Genomic DNA, 22698 nt, shown 5'->3' with positions numbered 1-22698 from the left:
ATTCAGATGTGGAGAGTTTTCCTATATTTGAAATTCATCCTCTACAACAGTGGTTCTCAAACTTTTCACAATGAGTACCACCCCATAAAATAAATGTTTTTACCATCAGCGTGACAGCACTGTGCAGCCTTTGCAGTTTTAAGGCCCACGGAAATGAGTCCGCCAGACCCAACTATTCGGCACAATTTGCACAAGGAGATGATGTGCGGGAGAGCAATGCAGAAGAATCCTTTTTTGTGCACATGCCACAAACAGAATCGTTTGAGGTATGCTGAAGCACATTTGGATAAGAAAGCTTAATTTTGGAATAAGGTGCTGTGGACTGATGAAACTAAAATTGAGTTATTTAGACATAACAAGGGGCATTATGCATGGCGGAAACGGAACACAGCATTCCAAGAGAAACACTTGATACCCACAGTAAAATATGGTGGTGGCTCCATCATGCTGTGGGGTTGTGTGGCCAGTGCAGCTACTGGGAATCTTGATAAAGTTGAGGGTGGCATGGATTCCAGTCAGTATCAGCAGATTCTGGAGAACAATGTTCAAGAATCAGCCACAAAGTTGAAGTTGCGCCAGGGCTGGATATTTCAACAAGACAATGACGCTAAACACTGCAGAAAATCCACTAAGGCATTCATGCAGAGGAAGAAGTACAACGTTCTGGAATGGCCATCTCAGTCCCCAGACCTGAATATTAATGAAAATCTATGGTGTAACTTAAAGCCGGCTGTCCATGTTCGGAAACCATCAAACCTGACTGAACTGGAGATGTTTTGTAAAGACGAAAAGGTCCAAAATACCTTCAACCAGAATCCAGACTCTCATTGGAAACTATAGCAAGTGTTTGGAGGCTGTTATTTCTGCAAAAGAAGGATCTACTGAATGTTGATGTAATTTTTCTGTTGGGGTGCCCAAATTTATGCACCTGCCTAATTTAGTTTAAGTAACTATTGAACACTTTCTGTAAATCCTATAAACTTCATTTCACTTCTCAAATATCATTGTGTTCATGTGCTATATGATATGTTTAAATGAAATTGCTGATCCAAACAACCAATGATTTATGAAAGAAAATCATGAAAATTATTAAGGGTATCCAAACTTTTGCATACCACTGTACATGGCTCTTGAAATACCACCCTTATGACCAACATTAAAGTACAGTAGTATAGGCCTATTTACAACCAAAAACAGTTTACACAGATAATTTTATTTCTTATACGAATGTTATTTATTTTAACTGTCATAAACAGGATGTTACATGTGATAATAATAACAACTGTACTTCATTAAAAAAGTCACAACTGGTGGGATATCCAATCGTTAAGTAATGATGTAATGAAACCTGCTTCCGTTTCCAAACTACTCTGTTTATCAGGGTTGTTGTTTTTAACACGTTTTAATGCTTTTGTATTTTGTTCTATTTAATCTGAACAAGCCCCTAAAAAACTCAGTGATCACTGTCGTACCTCTCTTAGTTTTTATCATCACAATTCATTTTAAAGCTCAGTTTTTAAAACCTTATGATGCAACTACAGCCCAGCCCATGTACCAGTTGATTAATGACTAACCCTATATTGCCGTTGTTCTCCTCACTTGGTCGGTTTACATCATCCTGTCATCTGATTGCATTTGCCCCTAACCTTCAGGAACCCTCACATTAACTTTTATCAACTGGAAAAAAAGTTAGCGTTCGTCCTCCAGCTTAACTGTTTATATTATGCTAACTATAGCTGTGTAGCTAGCCACCGCGCAGCACATCATTATATACCAGCTAGCCAAACTTCAGTAACCCTACACACACCACTGCTGTTTAGTTTCCTGTCTTCATTTATATCAGAAGTGATAGCAGAACTGTGCATTTTCACTTTTGCTGTGGCGGTTAAGCTGCCAGATTTTTGATTTCACGACCCTCCTTCGTGTTTCGTGCACGTCGAAACTCAATTTGCTCTTTGTGGTGTTTCAGACAACATCACAAAATACCATCATGTGGTGGCTTCACATGGGATCCCTCCACCCAAGGTGAAATACACCGCTCTCAAGGTGCTGCTGCGGTGCTACACCCTCTCTGACGCAGAGAGGGCCGGGAAACTCCTCTCTCTCTCGCTCTCTCAGGCCTGGGTGATAGTACCGCTCTCGAGCTCATGGAGAGCATGCTGCTAGGAACGGATGACGGCGGATTCCTCTTCACTCACATCTTCCTCCGACAGTTGCTGGCACCAGTGCGAACTGGCCTCGCCAAATCCCCGCTTTTGGCCTCGAAGGATTACCGCTCACTCGCAGAAGAAGCAGATTGCATTCTCCTGGCTACCAGGAGCTTCGGCATCCAAATAGTAGTTACCGATTCACCATCAGCGTGACAGCGCCGTGCCGCCTTTGCAGTTTCAAGGCCCACGGAAACAGGCCTGCCAGTGGTCTGTAGCTGGCAACAAGGAAAGAGGAAAGGCTGCTCTTCATAGAGCACTCACGCTCGGGGAGACGTTTTCTGGTTGACTTCGGCTCCCAGAAGAACCTCGGGAACTCTCGTGTCACCTTTGCATACCTCCACAATGGTATATTATTTAATCTTAAAAAAAAGTGAAGATTCCCTGCGTTACACCAGAGAGAGCCCAAGTACCACTAGTGGTACATGTACCACAGAAAACTGGTCTAAGAAGCTCAGAAAGAAAAGGGTCTGGACTTCTTTCAGTTGCTTGAAGACGTTTCACCTCTCATCCAAGAAGTAGTTCTAAGGTCAAATGGTGGAGAGTCCCAGAGTTAAGTCCTAGGGGAGTGTCCCCCAAGAGGGACATGGATGGACCCCCTGTTGATCCTCTACCCATGAGCCAAGGTGTGAAATGGGTGTAGGTAACAATCAACCAAGGTTTCAGGTGAACCCGCTGTGAAACCTAGCCCTACCCTATCATGTGATTTCCTGAGGTCAAATGGCCCAGGATGTGAGTGGGTGTTAAGGTGTCTGGGAACGGATCTCAAAACTGGATTATAGATGGCAGACAGTTGGTGTCATAAGCCACCACCTCTCTTCAAAGCCGGTTGTTCACAGTGGAATAGATGGCTTCTTTCGCTCCTCTTTCAAACCATCTGTCTTCTCTGTTCAAAATGTGAATATTATCGCTTGCCTTCAACAACTTGAAAAGGACAAAATCATTGAGTGCCCTACATATAACCGTCTATACCCAGGGAATGCTGTACCCTGTATTTACAGACTTACAAAGATCTACAAAGAAGGGGTCCAACTCAGACCCATTGGTAGCAGCATAAACTCATATCTCTGTAACCCTGGGTTATGAGACCTTTGACTTCACTCTGTCAGAAAGATTTATTTTAAGTCATTTCTTCATTCAGGAGGTCTGAGATTAGGCCTGAGTGTGGCTAGAGAAATTCAACTCAACTTTCCAACAAATGTGGTTAATCATAGTTTATTCATGATTTAAAAACGTTTTCCACACAGGTTTGGATGGCTTACCTGGGTGAAAGTTTCCATGGTCCAAAAGCATGTCCCTGAGATTTGGGATGATGGAGTTTCTAACATGAAGAACAGGCTGAAAACATCTGGAAACACAAAGAAAACCAATGATTTTAGATCAGAATTACTAACACATGATGAAGCTGACTGTTTCTGTCTCACCTGATACAGTCAGGTTTTGAGCATCGCGTAACCAACAAAGCAACAAAGCTATGATTCATTGATCTAAATGATGCAAAGCTTTTTTAAATTTTGTTGTTCTTTATTCTGGAAACAGAAACCTTTGTCCAGAAGGAAGAGGGAAAGAGGAACAAACTGCAAAAGTATGTTCAGTCATCAAGAAACATTGAAGCAGTAAACTGCTGTGTCTCCTGTAATGTGGTGATGGTTCAGAACTGATTCACCAATCAGCTGTTAGATAGCTTCATTTCCTGACAAATGTCCAAGACACCAAGCAAAATCATAGAAGAGATTCAACATAAGCTCGATAATATGAAATCATCATGATGTTATCAATGTGGAAACGAGAAAGATGTCTCAAACATGAAAGGCACTGGTTCCCTTTGGCTTTGAATCAAAAACTGTTCCCACATATTTAAACTCTGAGCACATTCTGACTTAAATGGATATGACCTGATGAGTACATGTTCTAAACTAAATACTCATTTCTTTTGTATTAGATATGTTTAAGCCGGTCCTGTCAGGCAGCCTCTGCAATCTGAATTATGATCTGAATGCACCGTTGTGCCAAACAGATTTGCTTTTCTAAGACGAGCTCTAGAAAGTCTCTACAGGCTCATCCTGGTTGTTTGTTTTTTAATGTAATGTATTCATTTCTATTGTTACTCACAGTATACAGTGTCCCGTTATATTTTAGATAGCAAGGAGTTTATTAAACTTCACCAAAACAATCTGCAAACTTCATTCAAATTTAATAAACTATCATCCGGTCTTTATTTTTAGTTAGCACATACCATAAACACTTAGAGCTGTAAGCTAATGATAGTTATATAAGAGCAGATGCATGCTGGTGCAATAATCTGTACATTTTAGGTCCAATGGATGTGTGATCTGATTAGTCGACTAATCGCAAAAATAATCGGTGACTAGTCGACTATCAAAATAATCATTTGTGGCAGTCCTAATTACAGCCATAAACATGAATCAGTTTTATTGGAATTCCACGTGAAAGACCAATACAAAGTGGTGTACACGTGAGACGTGGAATGAAAATCATACATGATTCCAAACATTTTTTACAAATAAATAACTGCAAAGTGGGGGTGTGCGTAATTATTCAGCCCCCTGAGTCAATACTTTGTAGAACCACCTTTTGATCCAATTACAGCTGCCAGTCTTTTAGGGTATGTCTCTACCAGCTTTGCACATCTAGAGACTGAAATCCTTGCCCATTCTTCTTTGCAAAACAGCTCCAGCTCAGTCAGATTAGATGGACAGCGTTTGTGAACAGCAGTTTTCAGATCTTGCCATATCGATTGGATTTAGATCTGGACTTTGACTGGGCCATTCTAACACATGGATGTGTTTTGTTTTAAACCATTCCATTGTTGCCCTGGCTTTATGTTTAGGGTCGTTGTCCTGAACCTCCGCCCCAATCTCAAGTCTTTTGCAGACTCCAAGAGGTTTTCTTCCAAGATTGCCCTGTATTTGGCTCCATCCATCTTCCCATCAACTCTGACCAGCTTCCCTGCCCCAGCTGAAGAGAAGCACCCCCAGAGCATGATGCTTCCACCACCATATTTGACAGTGGGGGTGGAGTGTTCAGAGTGATGTGCAGTGTTAGTTTTCCGCCACACATAGCGTTTTGCATTTTGGCCAAAAAGTTCCATTTTGGTCTCATCTGACCAGAGCACCTTCTTCCACATGTTTGCTGTGTCCCCCACGTGGCTTGTGGCAAACTGCAAATGGAACTTCTTATGGTTTTCTGTTAACAATGGCTTTCTTCTTGCCACTCTTCCATAAAGGCCAACTTTGTGCAGTGCACGACTAATAGTTGTCCTATGGACAGATTCCACCACCTGAGCTGTAGATCTCTGCAGCTCGTCCAGAGTCACCATGGGCCTCTTGGCTGCATTTCTGATCAGCGCTCTCCTTGTTCGGCCTGTGAGTTTAGGTGGACGGCCTTGTCTTGGTAGGTTTACAGTTGTGCCATACTCCTTCCATTCCTGAATGATCGCTTGAACAGTGCTCCGTGGGATGCTCAAGGCTTGGGAAATCTTTTTGTAGCCTAAGCCTGCTTTAAATTTCTCAGTAACTTTATCCCTGACCTGTCTGGTGTGTTCTTTGGACTTCATGGTGTTGTTGCTCCCAATATTCTCTTGGACAACCTCTGAGGCCGTCACAGAGCAGCTATTTGTACTGACATTAGATTACACACAGGTGCACTCTATTTAGTCATTAGCACTCATCAGGCAATGTCTATGGGCAACTGACTGCACTCAGACCAAAGGGGGCTGAGTAATTACACACACCCCACTTTGCAGTTATTTATTTGTAAAAAATGTTTGGAATCATGTATGATTTTCGTTCCACTTCTCACGTGTACACCACTTTGTATTGGTCTTTTATGTGGAATTCCAATAAAACTGATTCATGTTTGTGGCTGTAATGTGACAAAATGTGGGAAAGTTCAAGGGGGCCGAATACTTTTGCAAACCACTGTATGTATAATATAACAATGTCAACGCTGACAGACAGAAAAGAGAAAGAAAAACAATAGAGAATATAAAAAAGGATAGAGAATAAATACAAAAGCATAACTTCACCTGTAACTCAAATTATTTTTGATTTCCAAATCTTCAGCACAGTTACAGTCCAATGCCTGCTCTCATGATCCTGGAGCAGAATGACACTAACACAGTCATCTGCAGACCATAGAAGCATGTCTCTGACATTTTCAGAACTGCTCTCACACATATGTGTGGACAGGATTAATTGTAGAAATGAGATAACGTATCCATGTGGGAGTGAGTCGGGGAGCTGACCTGGTTAAACAGGATCCCTTTTATCCTGGTTCTTTGTACCCTGTTAGTCCAGAATCCAGTCCAAATGATACTTACTCATGTTGAACTGTTCTAGAAACTTTCTCATTACAAATTTGAGGCTGAAGAATAATCAACAAACTGTAAATGAGCATAAGAAGCTTTTCTTCTCTCCAGGTATTAAAAATCAGGTTTAGTGAGGTCACTGAAGATAAGCTCTGTTCCTCTGTAAGCAAACTGGAATGACACTACTCTGTGTCTGGTGATGATAGTAATGAATGAACGAAAACAAACTCCTCCTTAGGACGCCAGCCTGTATATTGTATGTGTGTGCACTTGTAAAAAGAGAAGCAATACATGAAAATAAAATGAATGAGTGGCTTGAACAAGTCATTGATAAAACCAAACATCTATCAGCATAAATTAAGACTCTAGAAGAACACAAAACAACAGAAGCTGCTATAAAGGCTTGAAAGAAAATACAATCACTGCTGCTCTGGCTGGGTCAGAAGCAGAAACGAAAGTTTTAGTAGAGCTGTGTACAGAACGCTCATGTAGACGTCAGCAGATATCAGTGGTGCTGATAAAGGGAATTTTGAACCATGTAAAAATGCTGTCTTAAACTATTACAGCGGTGATGCTAAAGTAAAGTTTTGTTGATGACTATAGGATTGCAGAAGCTTCATAAAGTGTTGAACTATCCAATAATTAAGCCAGAAGATGGTGGCGTGTTAGAGTTTTTTGTATTGTTCCTCACAGGATGTTTAAATGCAATGTTTGGTGTTATGGAAGACTTGGATAATGCCACAACTACAAAAGCACTTGTTAACAAGCTCTACTGTGAGCTTCAAGAAATATGGAGAAAGGCTGCAAGTGGTCTGCAGGAGAAATCAAAGATAAGCATGAAAAAAAGTTTGACAACAAGCAAGCTAGGTATATGCTTCACACAATTTATGGTAACTGAGGTGAAACATCTACCAGCACGAGGGACTGAACACAGCAGAAATTTAGAAGAGACAGACAACCATACACACACTACGTATATGCCTTAGCTATTTATTGTGGTTTAACCTGTAAAGGACAAAAACATACAGAAAATTCTATTTAAAGCCTTGTAGTCATAGTTTCCCTATTTTTTTGAAGTCTAGATTGACAGCTCGGTGGCACACTGTTGCCTCGCAGCAAGAAGGTCTTGGGTTCAAATCTGCAATCTGGCCAAGTTTGCAGTGGGTTCTCTCTGGGTACTCTGGTTTCCTGCCACAGTTAAAGTCATGCAGTAATTAAGGTTAGGTTAGGTCAGGGGTAGGCAACCTTTCTGATGACGAGTGCCATTTAAAATTTCCTCAGAAGTCAGTGTGCCATATGATTGCATTAGCAATAAATTTAATAACGCTCTATATTAATGGTTACACACTATATAGAACCACTTTATAGAATTATATTTGTTCACAGCTGTTGGCAGCTATCAGCGAATAGTTATCAGCCATTTTGAAACCAAAAAAAAAAAACACTGTTTATCCATAACAAGAATTCCATAACAGCAAATGAACTGTACAACAGAAAATGCAAATGCCATTTATGGTCTCCTCGCAGCAATGATAAGAAAAATAAACTGGGCCAACATGGCATGTTTGTTAATACACTCTGGTCTCTGGTCTCCCCCTCCAGACACAGGTCTCCGAGTGTCCAGCATTCAGACGGCTACCTGAGGACTCTTTGTGTGAGAGAAAAATCTGCTCACACAGATATGTAGAACCAAATACTGTCAATGAGGCCTCTGCAATGTTCTGAAGACAGTTAAACTTGTCAGGTAGTGATGTCCTGCATGTGAAAATGCAAGCTCCATGAACACGCACAGCTATGGATTCCAGCTGCTTCGATGTTATATGTATGATTTTTATACATTTTACGTCAGATAAAAACTTTGGTTGTAAGCTTCAGATAATTATTTATTAAAAGCTAGATATTTTAAATGAGAAAAAGAAAGAAAAGTATTTCTTTGTGCCCCCCTTTCCCTGTTAATGCCCTACCTGGCCCCCTGGCAAAACATTGCTAGATCCGCCCCTGCACAGTTACCAGCTGTCAGCTACATAGAAAAAAGGATCCTGGTGTTATTTGTCTCTCAGAAACAGTTCATAACATCCCTTCAACTCATTCATGTCACCTAAAAGGTAAACCTGTTTCTCCATCACCTGTTCAGCTCTGCTGATTCAGTAAGGACATCTCCTGGTTTCATCTTCATGTTTCCCTCTCACCAGATATACAAACCGATATCATGACCAGCAGCTTTACAGCTGTGACTCCAGCAAACATCAGCTGATACTAGAAAGTAATATTAAATACATTCTAACAACAGCTGATCAAGCTTAAACGTGCTGCTGTTGTTTAGCGCGACATTCGGCGGTTTCATCTTTCTGGCGCAAAGTGGTAGATAAACAAACGAGAAAAAAGCCGATCAGCTGATCATTGATCCGTTTCATGATTGAAGGAGCAACAGGCGAGAGAGGGGGAGAGAATGAGAGAAAAGGCAGCTGTGGAGCGTAAAGCCACAGAATAACTCCAGTTTTGTGTACTTTTCCATTCTAGCTGAAGTCCGGGACAAACTGTTCCTTTTCATCTCAACACGAAACGAGTAATATTTTCTCTCAATACGGGACGATTCCGTGTTTTTACGAGACGGTTGGCAACTCTACTAACTAACCTTATGAATTAAATAAAGTTCAACATCAGTAACATCATAGCACCCACCTAGCTGTATAGAAACTCTGTCATGCTAGCTAGCACGCAGTACGAGTTATTGTAACTGACTGCAAAAAGTCAGCAAAACGAAAATAAACTCCACCTAAACTTGGTTTATATCTGACCCAGATAGACTGCAGGTCATAGCTTCTTACCTGAAGTTCAGTTCAACTGACCAGCAGCCGCCTCGGGTCTCTCCTCCTGCCTCCCCTTTCTCTCATCCACCTGCTGGCCTCCACCACTTGCTAATGTTACTGAATCTGAGGAAGCACCGCCACAGCCACCACCAAACAACTGAGTTGTTTTTACACACCGACCAGCATCTGGCCAATCCACCACCTTTCATTGTTTATACCGTTACAAAGAAGAAGAAGAAAAAAGTCACCGGGCCACCGAGTAAATGCCCAGTATGCCCGATGGCCAGCTATGGTCATGCCATCAGTTAACCCTTCGCGTGCCAGCCGTGGCACATGTGCCTAGGGTTGCCGACCCCTGGGTTAGGTTAATTGGTGTTTCTAAACTATTTGTGAACATGAGTGCAAATGGTTGTCTGTCTCTCTGTGATAGACTGGTGACCTGTCCAGTACTCTGACTCCCACCCTATCACATCTGGGATAGGCCCCAGCCTCACTGTTACACCCTGGTAACAGTGAGGCTTTTTACTTTTTATTATAAGAATTATAATAAAAAGTAAAAATACAAAAACTCAGACAGAGATGATTATGACTGCAACGGAGATGAACATAAGAGGATGGATGGAGTGCAAGTTAATATAAATCCATTAACATTTTATGTTAACCAGACACTAGACTTTGTTGAACACTCAAAAAAAAACAACTCTTTAAATGAACTTAAAATAATCATGGAAAGGATTTCCACATTAATGAATGGATTTCTATTATGAATGAGCATTTTTGTTGCACTAACGTAATTTGCATGGGTTGGATCAAGTCAATTAAATTAAGTTGGACTCAACTGTAGTAAAACAGTTGATTCATCATTACTTAATCAAGTTAGTCCAACTCAAGTACATTAAGTTGTATTAACAGAATTGCATAATGCTAAAATAAAGCAATTTAATTACATGCAATTTCTTTCCATGATTTTTTTTATGTTCATTCAGGTATTTTTTTGAGTGTAAAGATAAATTTCCCCTTCATGAGGTTGTTAAATGTTGGCCTCATTAAATGGATTAAACAGGGAAAACCGAGACAAGAATAATCTTAATACAGGAGACTTGACAGAGGACGAAATATCACTGAGGGAGGAATAAAACTTACAAGATTCAATACATAGAGAGAAAAGACACACTGCAAACACTAAACAGCCTGGAATCTCAGGATAAAACTAGAAAGTCAAAACTTCAAGCAGAGGATATACAGACCCAGGACCAGGCTTGGATAAGATTTAGTACATATGCTTTTTGACAACTCATTTAAAAGGTGGGATAACTATTTAGTAGAAGAAATGTATGTATGTGTTTGTAAAGTAATTGCTGTTTGTTTCTGATATTAGTTGTCTTTATTATTAAACAGCACCTCTATATAAACATGAGCACATGAGCCAAAATGAAAAAAACTTGTCTGAAAGTGGAGACAAGCAGGTTCGATCTGTCTCTTCGTGTCTGGAGTGCGTTGATTATGTCAAATACAAAACTGGATTTAAGTCCAAAAACCAACTGAACTGTGCAAATCTATGTTATACAGAAATATAAAAGAAACAAACCAGAAACTTAAAAAAGGGAATAAAAGCAACGATAGGAGACATAAAACGTCCAAACTAGGATGCCACACTCTGACTGCAGGTGTTGTACCAAAAACTGATCGTCGGGTAACAGATTGACACATTTTAACTGTTGCAAATGACGTGTTGACCCACAATCTGTGAAACATGTGTCAAACATCTTTAGTCCTAAACAACATTCCTGTTACAGGGTAGAAGCTTCAGTCATGTTTTAGCAAAGTGACTTTCATATATGCTTTATCTAACCAGCTAGAGTCTCATTAAACATATCTTCTTTAAGAGAGATCAGGCCAAGAGGAGAGCAGACAATCCAACAAATATAAGATAATAGTTCTATGAAGATCATTTAGGTGGACAGCAAGGAGTGGACTGACTATAATGCAGGTGCACTAACACAGAGTCATACAGATACTTGGAGTCAGGTCATTTCTTTCTTTAATGTATAACCCCGTCATAAATCCTGTTGACTACAGCCTATTTAACAACACACAAACAGAAATCACATTTTAGCACAACACCGTGTGCACATGGACCCCCAGATATCAGGTGTAACAGTCCGATCTGGGAGGAGACATAACACCAGCTCTCAGCTCACACTTTACTTTAATCTCTTCAAGTCTGAGCAGACTTATCAATCTCTGTTTAGACCTGACACTTACAGACAGGTCTGACTAGTTGTACAGTTCATACTGTCTACAGTTTCATACAGGCTCTGTTAGCACAGCAAGATGAGTCCAAAGTTCAAAGTCAAACAGTTGAGGGTACGAGTTAAACTGTAACGTGAATCCATCGATCATTGATCCCAGAGTATGCCTATAATAATTTGAATGCACTGACTCATGTTGAGTGTATAACCACAGAGCACAGACCACACACAGCAGCTTGTATAAGGACTCACTGACACTACTGTAGTAATAAGTGCACACAGTATGATTACAGCAGCACCACCCACACAGCTACACTCGATGTTGTTCACACGCTGTAATATATTTGTACTTTGTAATCTGTCCTCTACTGTGTGCCTTTCTCCTGTTTCTCATACATCCATATTGCCTGTTGTTTATTCCTTCTGTTCTACTTTTATATAACAAGACCAAATACAGGGCTAATTCTACCGTCTGTCTCCAGGACAATGTAACAAAGCTCAGTAACTGAGACTGTAGCGTAAACAACAGCCGTTCACGTCACACCCAGGATCAGGGATCAGGGAGCGGCTCCACGAAGAGTGAAACCAGCCGCTCTTTAATGTCTCACTTTGTCCTTCGTTGCCGATTCCACAGAATAACAGAAACAAGCTGTAATATATATTTATCATGGTACATATAAAGCACTGTGACATATACTGAGACTGCTGCTCTGACTCTTTGAACACTAACATGACAAAAACATGTTTATCTGTGAAGGAAAAAGTGACGCAGCTGCGAATGAAGCTCATTCTGCTGCTGAGTGAACTAAATCACTGCTGTGGATCTGAGAGACCTTCACAGCCTTCCTCACACTCTGAACATCATCTTCACATAGCGTTTACATTCAACCAGGACACTTACCGACTCCGCCAACTCTTACATAGATCCTCGGACTTAGAACGTTAGGGTCAAGATTATGTGACACTCACAGAGCGCGTCATCCTCACGAATCAGAGACATACACGAATCAGTTTCATTATTATTATTTTTATTTAAACTCGCGGCGCGGCTCTGCCTTTAACTCTCTACTACGTCTACACTAATATGGATAAATTTGAAAACGCTCTAAAAAAAACGCTCCCCGTCCACACTATCGAGCTCTTCTTCTTTTACGTATTATTGGCGGTTGGCAAACAACTGCATGGTGCATTACCGCCACCACTGGTATGGAGTGTGGACAGAAAAAAACAAACAAAAAAAAAAACCCCACTTCATATCCTCCCAAACAACCTTCCTTCTCTCAAAAACTGAAACAATGCCTGATAACATTTATTCCCCAACTCCTTCTGTAGTAAGATAAGATAAGATAAGATAAGATAACCTTTATTAGTCCCACACGTGGGAAATTTGTTTTGTCACAGCAGGAAGTGGACAGTGCAAAAGTTATGACGCAAAAATTAGAATACAATAAGAATAAATACAGTACACAGCTGTACAGAATAGAATAAAATAATATACTATATACAGTAGAATAAAATAGAATAAAAATATACAATAAGATAAAAATAGAATACGAATGCTATATACAACTGAGTAAAAATACAACGATGCCAGAAAAGATTATTGCACTTAGTGTTATTGCACATGTGTGGATGTGTGTGTTTGTTCAGTTAAAGTCTTTGTTGTGGAGTCTGACAGCAGTGGGGAGGAAAGACCTGCGAAATCTCTCCGTCCCACACCGTGGGTGCCGCAGTCTCCCACTGAAGGAGCTGCTCAGTGCTGTCACAGTCTGCTGCATGGGGTGGACCCTACAAGATCAAGTTTCATATCTATGTTACTGAGATTTTGGACCAACCGTCTCCTCTCTACTGTATAATTCCGACACTGCAAAATAACATGCTCCAAAGTTTCATCTGCTCCACAATAATCACATTTCCCTGAGGCATGTTTCCCTATCAAGAACAGTGTAGAATCCAAACCCGTATGCCCAAATCTCAGTCTTGACACCACCACCTCCTCTCGCCTACTCCTTCTTGTGGATCTCCTCACTCCCACCACCCTTTGAATTTTATATAACCACCTTCCCCTCCTGTCTTCTTCCCACTGTTTCTGCCATCTACCCCTCATTTCTAGCTTAATAATACTCTTTTTTTTTTTTTTTGCCTGTCCCGTTTGGCTCTTTTGCCCTCAGAATTGTTGTCTAAAGGCAAAGAAAGATGCCCAACGGATTTACTTTACCAAACTGACCATCCCAGCCTTGCCATAATGGTCCATTTGATTCACCTTTTATTGTTTATTTTATTTTCACTTACTGAATACGGGACAGACTTGACTGGGGGAAAGAAGGGGAGAAAGAAAGAGGGAAAGAGAAACAGCTGAGAAGAGGGACGGGGGAGAAGGGCAAAAGACAAAAACCAACAGAACGGGCAGAGAAAAAAAAATGCATATATCAATCACCTGGGTCACCTGCTGAGAAAGAAAAAAGAAAGCAAGCAGAAGAGAACAAGAGTAATAGAATAAACAACATCACAATGATATATGGGAATATGACAGTAAATACTAAATGTTAAACATTATTGTGCAGCACATAAGATCAACAGAACACAGTGTGCTTTGAGGTAGGAGCCAAAAAGGGTGTAGTTTGTGGGTGTGATCACCCGTGTGTACACCTGTGAGCATGGACGCGCTTGTTTTTTGTTTTTTAAAAGGTTCCTTCATGTAATAATCTGCTAGAGGGTGTGGGGGGGGCCACAGCCCCGTCCTCCAGGGCGTGAAGCAGGTGTGGAGGAGATCAAAACTCCAGACATCCAGAGGCCCCCAGAACACAAGAGACCAAGGAAGACCAACAGAGGGGCAGCTGCGCCACTGTCCCGGAAAGAGCTGAGGAGAGTCCCAGATGAGGGCTCACTCAGCAGCCATGGAGCAGAAGCCAGGGGGAGTTGCAGTGACGCGCCCGTGAGCTCCGCCGGCAGCCAGCCGCGCCTGAGTGACCGAGCCCCAGGCCGAGAGGCCGGGGGCACCCCACCTCCGAAGTGGCCCGAGCGAGCCCCAGGCTCCAGGCCCCGATAAGCGGCCGCCAAGGAGTGAGCCGGTGTGTACCTGGACGCCCATCCCCGGACACAAAGAACCACCAACGCACCAATGTCTGAGGGGGTCTGCCACTGGCAGGGGAAGTGGTGGTAGGGGGAGATAGGCCTCCAAACCTTGGAGGGCCTGAGATGTCCCCAGAGAGGTGGCGCCTGACACCCAACCTGACATATAGACACAGACATACAGGCACACACAGATACAAACATCCATTCCCACCCTCATGCTCTCATATGCACTTACTCCACACTCAACCAACGTGGAGACAGACATAAAGAGACGTTGTACACACGATCACACTCCCCAAGCGTACTCTACAAACCGGGTCTAGGTGCCCCCGCCCCTGGAGGGGGGAACTGCACCCAGACCCAGGTGGTGTTTCCCTTTTCCCTGCAGTGGGGGGAGGCAGACCGCCCCGACAGCAGCAGGAAGGCCCCACACTCCAGACCGCAGTCGGACGGCCAACTCCTCCTCCTAGCCCCCCCGCTCCAGCAGGTCGCAGAGAATGGGGGTGAGAGAAGACTCCAAACCTCCCTCCACCCGCTCATTGTAGTGTTGATGCATGTGTGTTCTAAGGTGCATTTAAAACCCAGGAGGGCTTGGAGCTACCTGCCAGAGAGCAGCAGGTAAGCGCATAGTCCCTCCTGCTAGCCCTCAATGTCTACGTGTATTTAAAATTGAGAGGTGGGCAACGATGCCAGGGGTGGGGTGTACACCCTGATGGTACTTTGGACTCCGTGTATTGTGCCCACCCCCAAGATCCTATATGTATGTGTAATGAGAGTGTGAGTAATGTGAATGTCTAAGTTGTGGGATAAAATTGAGGCAGAGGCAGCCAGAAGGGGACAGAGGGGGGGGGGGGGGGGGGGGTAGCCTCCTCTGCACCCTGGTGACATACCCCTACTCCAAGGCCCTGCATGTGTGGGTGGTTGTGGTGGAGCGGGAAGAGGGAGGCAGCTGGAGATGGGGAGGGAAGGAAGGGAGGGGCAAGTGACCCCTCCCTGGGGCCAGCTCCCCCGCTGACCCCAGTAGGCACCCCCATACTCCGCGACCCGCCAGGGAAAGGGTGCCCAGGCCCAGTGCAGCAGCGCCTCCCGGCCCCACAGAGCCCAGGACAGTCCACCCAACCCCACCACAGAGAAAACTGCACCCACCCCACCATCCACTCATCTTCCAGATTACATAAGACAATAAACTCTTAATAATAATACTCTTTACTTCCTCCTGACCAAAATTCTCCACCAGATCAACCATCTCATGATTAGTGGCTTCCTTTGCTAACCTGTCCACTGCTTCATTCTCCCTTACCCCATAGTGAGCCAGGATCCACAGAAACACTACCGATAGACCCATCATATGTATCCTGTAAAGAGTTTGCTGAACCTCTAATAAAATATCTGACCTACCTTTCGAATGACCATTCTGCACTGGGGTCTTAACAAATAATTGTTTTCAATGGCCTCAAATCTTCCACCCACTGCACTGCTAATAGAACCGCTATCATTTCTCCTGTAAACACAGACAATCCATTATTAATCCTCTTCCCAATGTTAACCATAATGTCCGGAATTACTATTGCCACCCCCTCTTGACTAGCTGGATTCTTTGAAGCATCCGTATATACCTGCACATACCCATAATACTGATCTATGAAACCCTGAACTATATTCGAGTCTAGACCGCCTGCCCCGTCCTTACTCTTCTGGCGCAACAAAGAAAAATCTACAGCTGCTTCAGGAAGTATCCATGGAGGGATTGCAGGCCTCGGCACTCTCCGACATATGTCTAAGTGGTCCAATTTAAGTTCCCTAGCCCTTTCCCCCACCACCCATCCAAAGCTCTTTAACTCCCTCCTGCCCTTCTCTCAGCAAGGTCTAAGTACATCCAATGTAGGGTGACCTGTCCCCTGACCCTGTAAGTTTGCCCAATACGTCAATGTAAGCTGTTCCCTCCTTAACCCTAGTGGCATTTCCCCCATCTCCACCTGCAAGGCTACAGTGGGAGTTGTCCTAAATGCCCCTGTACAAAGTCTCAACACCTGGTACTGAATCAAATCTAGCTTACTAAGAGAAGTGTCTGCTGCCAAATTATATGCCACACAACCATGATCTAACGTTGACCTTACCAATCCAGGGTATATAGCCCTCAGGGACTCCCTATCCGCTCCCCAATCCTTCCCAACCAAACACCTCAAAATGTTCAAAACTTTTTTACACCTATCCACCAATTCCTGAACGTGTGCACCCCAAGTTAACCTCTCATCAAACCACAACCCCAGAAACTTAAATTTCCTCACTCTTTCTAACCCTATGCCATACAACTTCAGCTTAATTTCCTCATTAACCCTCTTCCTTGTAAAAAACATTGTCTTAGTCTTAACAACTGAAAACCTGAACGACCATTCTTCCACTTTACCAACCGCTTCCTGTAACTTCTTTACAATAAAACCAACATTCCTCCCTCTCCTCCATAAAGCTCCATCATCAGCAAAAAGTGAACATCCCACCCCACTCTCTATGTCATCAAACACATCATTAATCATTATAGAAAATAACAAAGGACTCACTATGCTCCCCCGAGGAGTCCCATTCTATACAGAAAACCTCTCCGAATAAGTCTTTCCAATCCTCACTTGTATCTGCCTACCCTTTAGAAAATCTAAAATCCACCTATACATCCGCCCCGTAATACCCAATTTACGGATTTTAATCAACAAACCTTCCCTCCACAACATATTGTAAGCCTTCTCCAAATCAAAAAACACTGCCACCACACACTCTTTATCAATTTGAGCCCTCCTAATTTCATGCTCTAAACACAATACTGGATCAATAGTACTTCACCCCCTTCTAAATCCACTTTGATATTTAGATAGAAACCCTCTGCTTTCTACATAATACATTAATCTCTCATTAACCATACTCTCCATAACTTTACAAATATGTGATGTTAAAGTTATCGGTCTATAATTGCCTGGCTTGGTACCATCCCTCCCTGGCTTACATATAGGCACCACTACAGCCTCTTTCCAACTTTGTGGCAGCTTCCCACCCTCCCAAACCCTATTATACGACCCCACTAACTTCTCTTTGGCTGACTCGCTCAGATGATCCAACATAATATAGCACACCTGATCTTTCCCTGGCTGTATTAACTTATATTTCTGGAGCACTCGATGTAACTCTGACTTATTTAAAGGTATATTCAAAAGATCATCCGTATCCTCCACCATATCCAACAAATCTCTATTCTCCATAATTTTGACGAACGCTTTTGCCAACATGTTAGCCTTTTCTTCATCCTTCACTGCTGTTACCTCGTCGTCCTTCATGATTGGATAACCATAATCCCTTTTTAAACCATTCATCCTCCTAATCATTGCCCATACACTCTGAATGTTCGTCTCCCTCCCCACTGAATTACAAAAACCCCTCCAGAAGTCCCTCTTTGCACTTTTAATCGTTCTTCTTACCTTGGCTTGCAACTGCTTAAATTCAACAAGATTCTGATAGCTAAGATTACCCTTCAATTTCTTAAAAGCCTTATTACGACATTTAATCACCTTATCACACTCCGTTGTCCACCATGGCACAATCTTCCTTTACCCACTACCCCCTTTTCTCTTGATCACCCTGCTTGCCGCCACTAAAATGGCTTTACAAATTGAGTCATTTAAATCGTCCATCCCTACATTCACATCAACCTTTTGAAATTCCCATTCACTGAGTACCTTAAATACATCCCAATTAGCCTCACTAAAACACCATCTCTTCACTCCCCAGTAACCTGTCTCTCAATGCTCAGTCTCACCTCAATCTTTATAGGATAATGATCACTCCCTATTGTTGTAAGTTTCAATACCTCCCATGAACATAAGCCTGCCAATGAATCGGACACCAATGTTAGATCAATAGCTGATTCAATCCCTGTTCTAACATCAACCCTAGTACCACTCCCATCGTTCAAACACACATAATTCTTCAAATCCAACAACTCCTCAATCACTTCCCCATTCCGATCACATCTACAGCCCATAAAGAACTGTGAGCATTAAAGTCCCCACATCAAATCGCTTTCCCCCTTAAATGAGTATCCAGTTCCGCCACTTCTATTAGCTTGCCACCTGGATTATAAAAATTTACCACTCTAATGCTCCCAAGTCCCCCCCAAATTTCCAATACTATATACTCTAACTGCTTACCAATAGCTACCACTCTATATTGAACCCCTCGCTTCACAAAAGTTACACAACCTCCACCATTACCCTTCTTCCTATCCCTCCGAAACCCCATCATATCCTTTGATAACAAAATCCAAATTAGGCTTCAGCAATGACTCCTGTACACAGATTATATCTGGTTTCTCTTTGCATTTTTCAACAAATCCTTTAGAGTTTAAACTCTTGACCATTAGCAATCAAACTTCTAGCATTCCACTGTAAAATAATCAAAATGTCCTCTCCCCCGATCCTTCCGCTCTCCCTTCCCCTCCAAGTCTTTTATTTATGTTCTCCCAGGATATGTCTTTAATCCCGAAAAACCTCTCTGCCCCCTTCACTATTATTTTGATTTTCTCCGTCTTATGCTTCACTTGATCTGAACAGTTTATGACATACGCAATGAACAAAATCAACTTCTCCATTGTCAAACCTGGGTAAATCCCATGCACACTAACAGCTTCTGGGGTTAACCCTGTCTGATTCATTTCCGGACCATCTCCACCCCTCTGAACCCTCCTGACTGCCTCAGCATAACTTGTGTTGTGAGTAACCTTGACCTGCTCAACCTCCACGGCCTTCTTCCTTGCCTCACAGCCCCCAAAACTCACCCTATGCTGCCCCCCACAGTTACTGCATTTGTCCAGAACATTATCTCCACACTCCTCAAATCTGTGCTCACCCCCACACTTGGGACACTTCTGCTTCCCCTTACAGACTACAGCAATGTGTCCATATCTCTGGCATTTATAGCACCTACAGGGCGGCGGCACGAATACTCTCACAGGAAAGCTCATGCACCCTATCTTAACCCTGTCCGGCAACACAGTACCTTCAAATTCCGTTTTTTTTTTTTTGCCTGTCCCGTTTGGCTCTTTTGCCCTCAGAATTGTTGTCTAAAGGCAAAGAAAGATGCCCAACGGATTTACTTTACCAAATTGACCATCCCAGCCTTGCCGTAATGGTCCATTTGATTCACCTTTTATTGTTTATTTTATTTTCACTTACTGAATACGGGACAGACTTGACTGGGGGAAAGAAGGGGAGAAAGAAAGAGGGAAAGAGAAACAGCTGAGAAGAGTGACGGGGGAGAAGGGCAAAAGACAAAAACCAACAGAACGGGCAGAAAAAAAAAGGAAAAGAAAAAAAAATGCATATATCAATCACCTGGATCACCTGCTGAGAAAGAAAAAAGAAAACAAGCAGAAGAGAACAAGAGTAATAGAATAAACAACATCACAATGATATATGGGAATATGATAGTAAATACTAAATATTAAACATTATTGTGCAGCACATAAGATCAACAGAACACAGTGTGCTTTGAAGTAGGAGCCAAAAAGGGTGTAGTTTGTGGGTGTGATCACCCGTGTGTACACCTGTGAGCATGGACGCGCTTGTTTTTTTTAAAAGGTTCCTTCATGTAATGATCTGCTAGAGGGTGTGGGGGGGCCACAGCCCCGTCCTCCAGGGCATGAAGCAGGTATGGAGGAGATCAAAACTCCAGACATCCAGAGGCCCCCAGAACACAAGAGACCAAGGAAGACCAACAGAGGGACAGCCGCGCCACTGTCCCAGTAAGAGCTGAGGAGAGTCCCAGATGAGGGCTCACTCAGCAGCCATGGAGCAGAAGCCAGGGGGAGTTGCAGTGACGCGCCCGTGAGCTCCGCCGGCAGCCAGCCGTGCCTGAGTGACCGAGCCCCAGGCCGAGAGGCCGGGGGCACCCCACCTCCGAAGTGGCCCGAGCGAGCCCCAGGCTCCAGGCCCCGATAAGCGGCCGCCAAGGAGTGAGCCGGTGTGTACCTGGACGCCCATCCCCGGACACAAAGAACCACCAACGCACCGATGTCTGAGGGAGTCCGCCACTGGCAGGGGAAGTGGTGGTGGGGGGAGATAGGCCTCCAAACCTTGGAGGGCCTGAGATGTCCCCAGAGAGGTGGCGTCTGACACCCAACCTGACATATAGACACAGACATACAGGCACACACAGATACAAACATCCATTCCCACCCTCATGCTCTCATATGCACTTACTCCACATTCAACCAACGTGGAGCCAAACATAAAGAGACGCTGTACACACGATCACACTCCCCAAGCATACTCTACGAACCGGGTCTAGGTACCCTTACCCCTGGAGGGGGGGACTGCACCCAGACCCAGGTGGTGTTACCCTTTTCCCTGCGGTGGGGGGAGGCAGACCACCCCGACTCCACAGCAGCAGGGAGTACCTTCAAATTCCAACAAAACTGACAAACTACTAATCCTTTCCCCATTAACAGTTTTTAACAGTCGCTTTACTCTGCTGACCTCGCCCCCCTGAATACACCACTTTAATTTCTCTAAATCCTCTTCTACTGGGATACCAGAAATCACCCCTCTGGTCACTTTACTGTCTCCCAATACCCGTCTCTCTTGTACTATCTTTTTGCAGATACTTTCAGTACTCAACACCTTGTTTTTCTGTTCTTCTGACTTGACCACTACCAGCAAATTCCCATCCCTTAGAACCTTAGCTAGAAGAACCTCTCCAAACTTCTTTTTCAATTCCCTGGAAACCGCTATTGGGCTCAACTGCATTCCCTCATCCTCCCTCCTGAATCTCAAAATTATCCTAAATTCCTCCCTTACCGTCTTCTTCCTCACGACCCTGGACCCTTCATCCGAGCTGTTCTCTTCCAAACTCCTTTTACTCGTCTGTGACCCAACCAAACCTGTGTCCTCTCTCCTGCTTCTCCCTCTTCCTGATCTTCCCCCTCCAACCACCGGGGTCCAGTAACCAGTGTTGGGGAGTAACGGAATACATGTACCGCCGTTACGTATTTAGAATACAAAATATGAGTAACTGTATTCCGTTACAGTTACCGTTTAAAAAGGTGGTATTCAGAATACAGTTACTTTGTTGAAATAAATGGATTACACTGCGGTACTTTCCTGTTTCATTTTGTCGCGGGTCAGGACTGTTTGGGTTTTGTTTGACAGCTACGTTCTTTCATTCCAGGCGGCAGCGTTACGGTTGCCATGGTTACAGGGCGACGCTCTCTCTCTCTTTCTGTGACTGTGTGTTTCCTGGGTGAGAGAGCGCCTTTTCGTTGTTGTTGTTGTGCTAAGCTAACAGGCAGAATGCTACAAGCATAGCTCTAAAGAATGTAGCATCATGGCCAGTGTAGTCCGTGTTGCAGGGAGAATGGACTGCCATACACGTTATGTGTCTGTGAGCGCGAGGAGGGAGAAAAAGGCGAGTGGAAAGGTTGGAGTTGTCATCGAGGAAAAACGGGAGCTGGAAACATGTAAATATAATAATAACCACTGCAGCCAAGAAGAGTGCCTGAGGAGCCCAGTTGTAAGTAAGCTATTAAGACTCGACTGTACACCGTGTTCGTGTTTTCCTCCGAAAACAATAAGTTCCGTTGGAGCAGCCTTTCAACGCCTCTCTCTGTCTCTCGCAAGAAAAATTGACCCACACAACAAAGTAAAGCTATTTTTCGGCTACGAGCCGACAGGGACCCCGCCGTATTAGTCAGAGGTCCCTTTACTACAGTTCGGAGTCGCGGACCTTCAGTAATAGTAATAAATCACACAGCAATAGTACATTCACGTTGTTGTAAAAAGCATGATAATATATTAAGTATTCCAAAGTATTCAGAATACGTTACTGTCATTGAGTAACGTAACGGAATACGTTACAGAATACATTTTGGGGCATGTATTCTGTATTCTGTAACGGAATACATTTTAAAAGTAACCTTCCCAACACTGCCAGTAACCAAAATCCATATCATCATCCTCATCTACCAGAGACATCATTCCAGCCAG

At 43.3% G+C, this 22698-nt stretch overlaps 2 protein-coding genes across 2 annotated transcripts in view; both read right to left on the bottom strand.

Annotated features, from left to right (window-relative positions):
* The window catches only part of LOC309700549 (tumor necrosis factor receptor superfamily member 14-like), a gene marked incomplete at its 3' end in the record, with an annotated part of 65046 nt that extends 52354 nt beyond the window's left edge, over positions 1 to 12692 (bottom strand). The window contains exon 1 of the mRNA XM_082524148.1: positions 12501 to 12692. The remainder of the gene's footprint in view (positions 1 to 12500) is intronic.
* LOC309700548 (tumor necrosis factor receptor superfamily member 14-like) overlaps positions 1 to 22698 on the bottom strand; it is a gene marked incomplete at its 3' end in the record, with an annotated part of 137911 nt that overhangs the window by 16765 nt on the left and 98448 nt on the right. The gene's annotated exons all lie outside the window — the stretch shown is intronic.

The sequence above is a fragment of the Aulonocara stuartgranti genome (assembly GCF_965226115.1).
Source record: "Aulonocara stuartgranti genome assembly, chromosome: 23".
NCBI classification, from domain to species: Eukaryota; Metazoa; Chordata; class Actinopteri; order Cichliformes; family Cichlidae; genus Aulonocara; species Aulonocara stuartgranti.
The sequence above is the reverse complement of the archived record's forward strand: the minus strand, read 5'-3'. Positions and strand labels throughout refer to the sequence as shown.